We start from the raw sequence: 12,106 nt of genomic DNA, 5'->3' as shown, positions 1-12,106 counted from the left end.
TCTTTTTAGAACAATAACGCTTTTGTATTTCATCTTCCTGACACCAGACAGTATTCTTCAGCTAAGGTAGAACCTTTTGTAGTGAAAGTGTTAATGAACACTATTTCTGTGCGTGACAGATATAAATGGAGAGAAATTGTGAGTGAATAAATGATGACGCAGCCCTGAGGGGATATTCTCCCGCATTTGGTCTGATCAGCTAGTCAGGTCAGGTGAGGGTATGGTGATGGGTCTATTATGATGTGACAGGGGTAAACCAGCTCTGCTGTCGGGCCCTGCTGCGAATGTCACTGATTGCACTGCACAGTTGACCCTTGTGCGGTGTGGTGCGGTGAGGATCTGTCCCCTCTCCCCTCTGGGGCTAAGATGTGAATGAATGTGTTTGAATGGATGAGTAAATGGGGAGTGTGTCGTCCTGTCTCGGCTACCTCCCTTTCCTTGGGGGAAGCAGCCTAGGTATATAGATAGATAGATAGATATCTGTGCCCTCTAGGTTTTTAAAATTCACATAGCTGAGCGTATAAATCGTCTAAAGAAACCATTTATAAAGATAAACAGATAAATAATAAAAATTCTTTTCCTCCATGGGACTCTAAAGAGTTCCTTTAACAAAAATTTTTCAGCTTTAAAATGTAAAAAGATTAATTGCTGATCACTTTAAAAACATAGTATGCTTAAGATTTCAAGGTAGCGTTTTTACCCGTATTTTTGCAGTGCCACATGCAAATCCTTTACTCTCTCAACAATTTCCAGACTCAAAGGGATTCTTTTAGCTCTGTAACGACCCCAGGCATCTCTACCAACTTTGTATATACAAAATTAATATTACCGTAACACTCTTTGTATAAACCACAAAGACCCTACTCATCTTTCTCCAAATATGTAAATGTAAAAAAAAAAAATACTAACACACTTTATATATTTACCAGCATCATTATTTTACTATGAAAGTGAGGACGTACTTGTCCTATTCTTGTTATTCAGAATTTTTTTCACCTCAAGAAAACCGTTCTGTACTGAGGGGATTGAGAGCTACATCCAACATCACCATTTCAAAAAGTCTCTTCTAAGCTGAATTAAAAAAAAAAAAAAAAGAAGTCAAAGTTGCAACAACAGACCAAAGAAGACATAATCTTTTTCAAGCGATGATCTGTGACTGTGCTCTCTTGTACTGCTGTCTGAGGATATCCGCAGCTGAGTCAAGCAGGGACCCACCGTCCCTGCTGAATATATTTTATGGCGGTCTCACTCAAAACTGGTGCGATGGTATTAGTGGGAGCGTTTTTATTTAATATCTGTCCCTCGCCCCAGACTGGGTTCAGATACACGTTCTTTCGAATTGCAGGCCATCTTTATTATCGCTTGACGACCACCACTTTCAACAAAGCCAAATTAATGTGATTCAGAAGTTATAAGAGAATCTAATATTTAAACAAGTAAGTTGAAAGTATGAGACAATGAACCTGCATTCCTTCCTGCACAGAAAAAGAAAAAGAAGGGGAAGAAGAAGAACCTTGTAATAATAATGAACATGTCATATTGTGGTGTCTTGATATACAGGAAAACTTCTGACAATTTAATTTTTGTTATTGAAATGTGCGGAACCACGTGGAGTCGTAAAAACTGCAAGAGTATATTATATTTGCCTATCACTTCATAATGGAAATGTAATGTCTTTTTTACACCGCTATTATGGCCAGGTAAAATGTCAGAAATGTGAAAATGTTTTTACCGCAAGAGTACAGAGGTTGAAAGAAGCCACACTGCCATTAGGTGTGGCCTGGGGCTGGCTGCATAAGAGGTCACTGGGGTCGATGCACACCAACTCACCACAACCACAGAGAAATTCATCATAAAAAAATTTTCTTTTTTACGTATGATCAGGCTTAATTCCACTCGTCAGTCGTAACACAGTATAATTTTATTTCCCATTCCAAAGGTTTGTTTTTGTATTTTCCCTATTCATTCCTCGCACGAGTCTTTCAGTGTGAAGTCTTCCCATAAACCTGAGATAGGAAAAATAAATCATCCAGCAAATTAACAGATCTCTTAGTACTACGACCATAAAATGGATTACTTCTTCATTGTTAAGTTGAATGTGCCAGAAGCAGATATATTTTCTCCGTAATCAGGTGTTTGCTGTGAGACAAGTGTGTGAAAAGTATTTAGCGAAAGGCAAGGATGTGTTTTGGGCATTTATGGATTTAGAGAAAGCGTATGATAGAATTGATAGGGAGGCTTTGTGGACTGTTTTAAGATTGTATGGACTTGATGGTAGGTTACTCAAAGGGGTGAAAAGTTTTTATGTAAATAGTAGAGCGTGTGTGAGAGTGGGAAATGCTGTGAGTGATTGGTTTCCCGTGAGAGTGGGGCTGCGACAGGGATGTGTGGTGTCGCCTTGGTTGTTTAATATTTACATGGATGGTGTTGTAAGGGAGGTGAATGCAAGAGTTTTAGGTGGAGTTCTGAGTCTGGTGAATGTTGATGGTGGAGAGTGGAATCTGAAGCAGCTGCTGTTTGCAGATGATACTGCACTGGTGACTGATTCAGAGGAGAGATTGAGACCATTGGTAGAGGAGTTTGGAAGGGTGTGTGAAAGGAGGAAATTGAAAGTAAATGAGAATAAGAGTAAAGTGATGAAGTGTACGAGGTTGATAGATGGTATGGGGATGAATATAGTTTTGAATGGTGAGTTGCTTGAGGAGGTAGATTGTTTTAAATATCTAGGGTTACATGTTGCTGTGGATGGAAGAATAGATGCAGAAGTGAAGTTTAGAATAAATGAAGTAGGAAAGGTGCTGGGAGGAATGAAAAAAGTGTTTAAATGTCGTTCGCTTACAATGGATGTAAAGAGAAGGCTGTATGAGGGTGTTGTGGTACCGACTGCGTTATATGGGGCTGAAACATGGAATATGGGTGTAGCAGAGAGGAAAGGTTTGAATGTAATGGAGATGAGGTGTCTGAGGAGTATGTGTGGAGTGACGCGTATGGATCGGGTGCGAAATGATGAAGTGCGAAGGAGAACTGGAGTTGTTCGGGAGATGGCTGTTAGAGTTGAGCAGAGGGTGTTGCGATGGTTTGGGCATATGGAGAGAATGGATAACGAGCGATTGGTGAAAAAGATAACTAGATCTGATGTGAGAGGTGTAAGGCTGAGAGGAAGACCACGAATAGGATGGATGGACAGTGTGAAGAGAGCGTTGGATACGAGAGGGATGTCTGTTGAGCAAGGAAGAGTGGCTGTGCGTGACAGAAATAGATGGAGAGAAATTGTGAATGAATAAGTGATGATGCAGCCCTGAGGGGATATTCTCCCGCATTTGGTCTGATCAGCTAGTCAGGTCAGGTGCGGGTAAGGGGATGGGTCTGTTATGATGTGGCAGGGGTAAACCAGTTCTGTTGTCGGGCCCTGCTGCGGATGTCACTGATTGCATTGCGCAGTTGACCCTTGTGCGCTGTGGTGCGGTGAGGATCTGTCCGTTCTCCCCTTTGGGTCTAAGATGCGAATGAATGTGTTTGAATGGATGAGTAAATGGGGAGTGTGTCGTTCTGTCTCGGCTACCTCCCTTTCCTTGGGGGAAGCAGCCTAGGTATATAGATAGATAGATAGTAAATTTACCATTTTCAGAACAGAGATTTTGTGTGGTTGTGGTTATTTGGAAAATGTGTTGTATATGAGGGAAAATATGATGAGGTGAAAAAGAGGGGACTAGGAAAGCTAGTGGAATTGTTTGTGAAAGGAAACTACCGATCATGCTCACTGCAGTGTTAACGAAGCTTGTGTCAGGACGGATAAAGGCTTGACTGCCTTATAAAATAATGATGTATCTGTCTTTTGTATCTCTGTGTTTGACTGGATGGCGTTATGAAAGAGGGAACTGATATTACATGATGAAAGATGGATTGTATGTAGCTGCTGCTGTTTATTATAATGAGATGGATCATTGTAACCTATTTGCTAAATTTTGTGGGTGTCCGTACACTACCATGCCTAAGGGTAACTGAAAGTCTGAATAAAGTAATGTTTGTGGAGACAGGTAGTTGAGTAGCAAGTCTTTATGCAAGTGACTGGAGAAACACATGAAGTTGTGCTAAATTTTCATCCCTTCGGTACGAGATCTCACCTTAGCTGAATACGTCTGTCGATAATCCAGTTCTTTTTTGCTTCTTTACGAATGTATGGCCCGGTATCGACTACTGTCCTGATATCTGAGGTGAGGGTCGCTAGCCGCACTTTCTCTGAAGTGGCTTGTGAACAAAAACGTCTTCCGTCACTTATAAACCTTTAAAGGATCCCATTTCATTGGAGCGTCTCAAATCTCTAGACCACCAGGCGCAACCTAACGTCGTAAACGGGATCTCGGGTTACAGGAAGCCATTTGGTTGGTCACTCAGTGTAGTCTCCCTAAAAACAGCACTAGGCTACATCATGTGCAAAGATGATGGGCATCCTAACTTCCTTTCCTGGTTTATGGATTGTACACACACTGTTGAAGGTTTAGATGGGATGATGATGAAGACGATAATAATGAAAATTTTCTGTGAAGCCTCTACAAATGTCAGTAACACTTCCTTCTGTAAATGATCTACTGTAAATCTATCTCACTGAAAAAGAATTTTTTAACCTCAGGTAACTGTTGAGAGAATAGGTTTCCTTACATTAGGCCAAATTTTAGTCACTGGTTGCATTGTTATGAGATAACGCATCAACTATTATCGCGATATTTAACCCCCTACTGACAGGTACGCATCTCTTCATGTTAATAATTTTAGTCGTTAAATTTATACATTACATATCTTGAAGATATTATATATCACAGTATAAGAAGGTCGTTAATCTCTTTTATGGCTTTACTCATGTGTTACTGTCAAGGGGGGTTTAGGATATTGGGGTAAATATCCAAATTAATAGAAAAAATATATACCTTACAGATTGTCTGTCTGTTGCTAAGAGGAATAGAATATATTGAATATTTCTCCTCTACCTATGGGAGAAAAAAGAAAGTCACCACTGAAACGAGAGCTACTGACATGAAATAAAGTAAGAAGTTTTACTTGATTCGGTCTTACTTCGTTGATTCTCTAAGATGAGAATTTCATAAACTTTCACAACAGTACACAGCAGAGACTAATCACTCATGAATGCTGAATTGTTGATACTGTTGGCCTCTGAGAAAGTGTCCTTACCCCTGACAATTGAAAATTATTACTAATAAAGACAGATTCTTGCAGTTTCTAACTCCAAGTTGGCGCAAGCGGATTTATGAATTAATATGAAAGAACTGGCTTAACTACCAGTCGTGATTAATATAAGAAGTTTGTGCAAACTGGGAATAACATACTAAAGTAAGCATAAAATGGAGAAATGAAACACTATTCGTACATTTAATCAAGCCAAAAGAAAAGAGCTGTAATTTTATTAGTTACAAACAAAATGAATTCTTACTTTAGAAGATAACTTAAACGAGTAATCACTCACTCACGCAATCCATCGTGCTAACTAATAATCTTAAGCCTAGAAAACACAGAAATAAAATACTGGTCAGTGGGGAAAATGGAGTCGTGGCTGCAAGGAGACTGGGCGGCTCTGCTACTCAAGCTGAGCTGCACGCCTGCTCACGCCCACTGTTGCCGAACCACATTTCGGTGAGGAGATGCGGGAGTCGTACAACTGCTAGAGGCTGTACTGTAGTTGCTAAGAAGTGGGGGTCTTGCTTCTATGCACTGTTCTCGACGTTCTCTTCCCATGGCAGCATTACACCAACTGACTAATGTTCTCACGCCAGCCACAAAGCAATACATGATCACCGGAAGGAGGCATGGCCTAGCTTAACAGCTAGAGAGGCAAGGCGGAGGAATGATAATCACACAATATCACTCAGTGAAACATTATTGTCTATACAAAAAGGCAATTATTCATGATACAATGAATGTTTTGAAATAAAACTGTTTCAAATCTGAGTGCAAATGCAAGCAGTTAACTGACAGAACGAAGTTCTATGGGGTTTCAATACTGTTCATATGTCACGAATTGCCATAATAACACGTTCTCGCGAATGTTTGACATTATACCCCATCAAAAAAATTTTCAGAGAAAAACTTAACAGTAGGTAATACATACAGCCTAACTCAATCACACAAGATTCACACTGTGGTGTGTGTAGCCCACTATCCTGCTACAGAAAAGCGCTGTCGTCAGTGAGCGTTAAAACCTTGTATTTATGATAACAGAAGAAAGCTTGTGGGAAAAAAAACTACGAGATGACGGTGAAAAATCATGTACTCAGGTCAAACTGATTGGAAGTTCACTACATTTACTTGAACAACAAATTGTTACGTTGCGTGGTGTATGAGATACACAGTGTAGGTGTGACAGTTGTAATGTAACTGTACCTAGGTGTAAAATGATATAACACAAATTAATTGCAAATGGAGATGCCGTGGGAAGAAGAGATGATACAGCAGCTTGCAGCAGAGACAAACAGCTGACCTGCACGGCAAAACTGCTACACCTATCGCTGTACCCGCACAACAAAACTGTTTCACCCACCAACTGTACCTGTGAAATCAATCAGGATGGAGCATCAATAGTGTCAATGTGACAAACAACTTGTATTAAACCGCAATAACCCTCTGCCTAGTAGTCTATGCATACACAATGAAAAGTACACTTTAGCTGAAAAATTCAACTGACAGGCAAAGTTTCGTACATTTGAGGTCGCCATTAATTTCTTACTGGATAGATTATTAACTAGGAAACGTGCTAGTCCTTGGATTGCCCAAATTGCTGGGGATGCCTATAGTTTACTGAGTAAACCTACATCTCTATTAACCAGACAACAAGATGCTCCCTGGTTAACACATAGACACAGTGGGGACATAAGGGGTGAGGTTCAGAGCCTTACCTAGCGCTTTCAATGAAGACAGCAGTCAGTCAGGCGCCAGCTCCTTCTCTCATCTGCAAGACCATGCTTCACTTCAGCTAATCCACCCCCTACAGCATCGACCCCTGGTATGTTAAAAAGATCCAGACAGGTGATTTTTTTTAAATGCAAAAAAGAGGGAACCAACGGCCAGCAGCCCACAAACGGTTCCTTACATGAAAAAACAAAAACAATACAAAAGAGCCAAATTCAAGATCCGTTCATTTCGAGATGCCTGGACACACCGTGTTTGAAAGACTGGAGATCATAGGAAATACGAAATACAAACAGAGGGAGACACTTCCAGAGTTGACCTGTTGCATAAATGAAAGACTAGGAGTAACAGTTAACTTTGCATTAGAAAGCTGGACATAGAAGGGATGAGAGTTTATTGCTAAACGGGTGCATAGCACGCGCCGTAGAGGTCGAGGGATGCAGACACTTCAGAGGAGCAGTGACCATTGATGTAGCAATAGAAAAGAGATAAAGACGCAACAGTGCGGTGAAGAGACAGAGGTTGGAGTCAGTAAGAGGAGGAAAGTTGATGAGATGAAAAGCCTTTGACTCCGTCCTATTGAGAAAAGCTGTATGTGGGGAGCCTCCCCATACATGAGAGTTGTACTCTAAACATGGGCGAATAAAACCCGTTTATAAAGTCAATAATTGTGCAAGGGTAAAGAAGGTATGGAGTCAGCTTAGTACACCTAATTTCTTGGAAGCAGATTTTACAAGAGATGCAAAATGATTTTTCCAAGATAAGTCCCGAGTGTATGAAACCCCAGGCATGTTCAAGGATGATCCAAGATTGAGCTGGATATTATTAAACCTTAGAGGGTACTCCTGTGGAAGATTGTGTCAGGTTGATAGGTATAAAAACTGAGTTTTTGATGCATTAAAAACTACAAGATTATTTTTATCCCAGTCAGAGATACGAGCCAAGTCAGACATTAGGTGTGCCATAGCCTCATCCCTTGCTTGTTGAAGTAACCGTTGAGATGGACGTTGCAGGAACCGAATAGAGAGGTGAAGGGTGGGATCATCAGCGTACGAGTTGATAGGGTTAGATGTACGGCTTAGAAGGTCATTGATGAATAAAAGGAAGAGAGTTGGTGATAGGACAGAGCCCTGAGGAACACCACTGTTAATAGATCTAGGAGAAGAACGATGGCCGTCTACAACAGCAGCTATAGAACGACCACAAAGGAAGCTGTAGATGAGGGCACAGATGGAAGGATAGAAACCATAAGAGGGCAGTTTGGAAATTAAAGATTTGTGCCAGACTCGATCGAAAGCCTTTGAGTTGTCATGTGCAATGGCAAAGCTTTCGCCTAACTCCCGAAAGGAGGATGACCAGGAGCCTGAAAGGTAGGTGAGAAGATCGCCAGTGGAGCGTCTCTGACGGAACCCATACTGACGATCAGAAAGAAGATTGTGATAGGAATAATGCTTTAAAATTTTTCTGTTAAAAATTGCCTCAAAAACTTTTGAGATACAAGATGTTAAAGCAATTGGACGATAGTTAGAGGGTTGGTAATGGTCACCCTTCTTTGGGACTGGCTGAATGAGAGCAAACTTCCAGCAAGAAGGAAAGGTACAAGTTGACAGACAAAGCTGAAAGACTTTACCTAGGCAGGGAATAAGCACAGAAGCAGAGTTCTTGAGGACAACAGGCGAGACTCCATCAGGCCCATATGCCTTGTTAGTATTGAGGCCGGTGATGGCAGAATATACATTAGCTGAAGAAATTTTAATGTCAGCCATGAGGAAGTCAGAGGGGGGAAGTGATGGAGGAACAGCACTGGAATCATCTAAGGTGGAATTGGAGGAGAAAGTCTGAGTGAAGAGATCTGCTTTATAAGTAGAAGAAATAACTGCAGAGCCATCAGAATAGAAAAGAGGAGGGAATGATGATGAGATAAAGTTGTTAGAAAGTTTTTTGGCAAGATGCCAGAAGGAGCGGGAAGAATTCGAGTTGGAGAGTTGAGAGCACTTAATATGGATGAAATTAATTTTTTGCAGTGCAAAGAACAGACTTAAGCATGATTCCGGGCAGAAACGTAAACATCATGTGATTCAGGGGTGGGGTGGCTCTGGTACCTTTTATAGGCCCTGTCCTTGTTGTGAACAGCATTAGAAGAAGCATGATTAAACCAAGGCTTTCTTGCATTAGCCAAAGGATGAGAAAGGAATGTATGCTTCCATGCCCAACAGAATAACCTCCATAATGTGCAAGGCACACTCAGATGGCTCCCGACAATGGATGGAATAATCATTCCACGGAAAATCAAAGAAGTACTACCTGAGGGCCTCCCAATCTGCAGCTCCACAGTGCCACAGACCACGTTTTTTTGGAGGGCCCACAGGCCGTACCAGAGTGATAGGACAGGTTAAGGTAATAAGGTTGTGATCGGAGGTGCCCAGCGGAGAGGCAAGATTAACAGTGTAAGTAGAAGGATTAGTTGTAAGGAAGAGGTCAAGTATGTTGGAGTTCTCTCAAAGGTGGTCAGGGATACGGATAGGGTGCTGTGCAAGCCTCTCTAGGTCATTAAGGATAGAAAAGATGTAGGCTTGTTCACCAGGTGGATCAGTGAAAGGAGAGGAGCACCAAAGGTGGTGGTGAACATTGAAATCTCCTAGAATGGATATTTTGAAGAAAGGAGAAATGGATAGAATGTGTTCCATTGTAGATGTAAGATAATCGATGAATTTTTGATAGTAGAAATAGGAAACAGCACAGATATATTTAGTCAGAGAATGACAAGAAAACCGAAACCAGAGAGTAGAGAATTCAGAAGAATCAAGTCCAGGAACACGAGAGCAAGATAAATCGTTGCGTACATATACACAACATCCACCTTTGGCTTTGAAATAAATATAGAGAAAGTAGGAGGAAACTGAAAAGGGTTTGCTGTCAGTTGCCTCAGACAGCTGAGTCTCTGTCAAAAAGAGAAGGTGAATTTTGGTGGAAGAGAGGTGGTGTTCGACAGAGAGAAAGTTTGCAGAAAGGCCGCGAATGTTGCAGAAATGAAGAAGTGAGTTAGACAGTGGTTCCAGGCATCTGTCTGAGTCGTCACCGGGAGATGGGAGGATGCTGGGGGAATTTATGGTCCCCCCCCCTTGGGGACTCCGAGGCTTGATTTACAGCAGCCATTTTTCTTTTTGATATTTTGAGAAGGAAGTGTAGTATGTACTGTGCATGTAGTTTGGTGTTGACAGTTAGAGTAACATGTATTGGAGAGCATGCTGGCCTACTCTCTGTGTTACTGAAACACTGAAAAAGTTCAGCAAAGGGGGATGGTCGGGAACTAGTCCCAAGGGCTGATGAAACGGGAGCTCTAGCTCTCCCTGTCATCAGCTTTCCATCCACGGGAGTACTGCCCTGCTCGACTGGTGCTACAGTCTACTCCTCTTAACTAACAGGGCCCTCAGTGACCCACAGCCCATCACAGGTCAAAAGTAAAAGTAGTGACCATTAACTCAGGGCTCTCTGCATATGCTCCTAGTCTAAGTACTGTCCAGTGGTATTTGTTCCTATGCACTTGGACATCCTAAAAGCATACTTACCTTTATAACGCTACACATACAACTAATATCAGTTAGCTGAGAATCCACATGCAAACTCTGGCTGGTCACATTTTAACACCCAGTGTGAGTGTGAACAATCATGTGGATAAAGCAGGTATATATTCTCTGGGAATCGTCAGAAGGGACCACAGTTTGAGATGCACCACAAGGTAGTTCAGACACAGCCCTGGCTTGCCTCTGCAGGGGTCTTAAACTTCCCCCTTAACCTACGATACATATGTATGCACAGACCGTGGACGTTATGTGTCCTGTAGGGCCCATGGGCGATACATCAAGTCTCACTGGTATACTATTCATTGGGAGCCGAGATAGTCCTTGGATTGCCGAAATTGCTGAGGACACCTTCTTTACCGAACCCATTGTACAAATTGCCTGTTACTCGCCAGTTAGCAGCCGGGACATCAGGTCTGCACCTACATTGTCACTTCCCTTGATGTATCTCACAATAGGGTTGAACTGCTGCAAACAGAATGTCCACCACATCAATCTTGTGTTAGCTATCTTGGTTGTTCTGAGACTGGTGAGCGGCATATGATCAATTTCCAAAGTGAATGGTGCTCCATAAAAATAATAATAGTATTTCTTAACGCTGTCAACCACATCCAAGAGTTCCTTCTCAACAGTACTGTAATTTCTCTAGGCGAGTTTTAGCTTCTGGCTGTGATATGCCACTGGAAAAATTCCACCTTCCAGTTCGTGCATTAGCATGACACCTACTTCACCTTGTGAAGCATCGGTGCACAGTATGAAAGGCTTATTGGAATCAGGCAGCTGCAAGATTGGCTTTTTACATATTCTTAAGGGTGGCAAAGGATTTCTCTAGTGCTTCTCCCCATTCAATGGTATTTGGAGCATGTTTCCAAAGCGTTTCGTACAACGGCTAGGCAATGAGAGCAAAGTTGGAGATAAAACTTCTATAATACCCTGCTAAACCAAGGAACGCCCTAACCTGTTTCTTGGTCATGGGTCTCAGGACTTCCCTAACTTTACTGATCTTATCGCCCTGACACCTGCAGCAATTATTGCCAACAATATGTCCAAGGAACTCCACCTCACTGTGTGTGATTTTACACTTGCTAGGCTTCACAGTCATGTTGAGACTTTAGAGTCTACTGAAGACAATTTCCAAGAGTCTGAGGTTTGTTCATTCTGCCACCAACGTGGGAGAATGAACAAAGACATCGTCAATGAACATTTATGCTCCTATGATACCATGGAGTACTCGTCTCATGGCTTGATTGAATACTGCTGGGGAGTTGGTAAGTCTAAATGGAAGGACTTTATACTGATACAACCCCCTAGGAGTTGCAAAGGCAGTGAACTGACGACACTCGGGATGAAGGGGTATCTGGAAGAATCCCTTTGCTAAATCAAGCTTTGTGAAATATTGTGACCCTGCCAAGTTGAGGAAAATGGCAGTATGGTCACTCATTGGCCCAGCATGCACTTTTAGGATTGCATTTAGCCTCCTATAGTCACCACATATCCTGATTCCACCATCCTTCTTGTGAACTACTACCATTGGACGACAGTAAGGAGATGAAGACTTTTCAGTAATACCTGCAGTCTCTATATCAGCAATTTCCTTATCTACTGCA

This window comes from Coenobita brevimanus, chromosome 80, assembly GCF_032717465.1.
Source record: "Coenobita brevimanus isolate Jiangsu-jjx chromosome 80, ASM3271746v2, whole genome shotgun sequence".
Taxonomy (NCBI): Eukaryota; Metazoa; Arthropoda; class Malacostraca; order Decapoda; family Coenobitidae; genus Coenobita; species Coenobita brevimanus.
The sequence above is the reverse complement of the archived record's forward strand: the minus strand, read 5'-3'. Positions refer to the sequence as shown.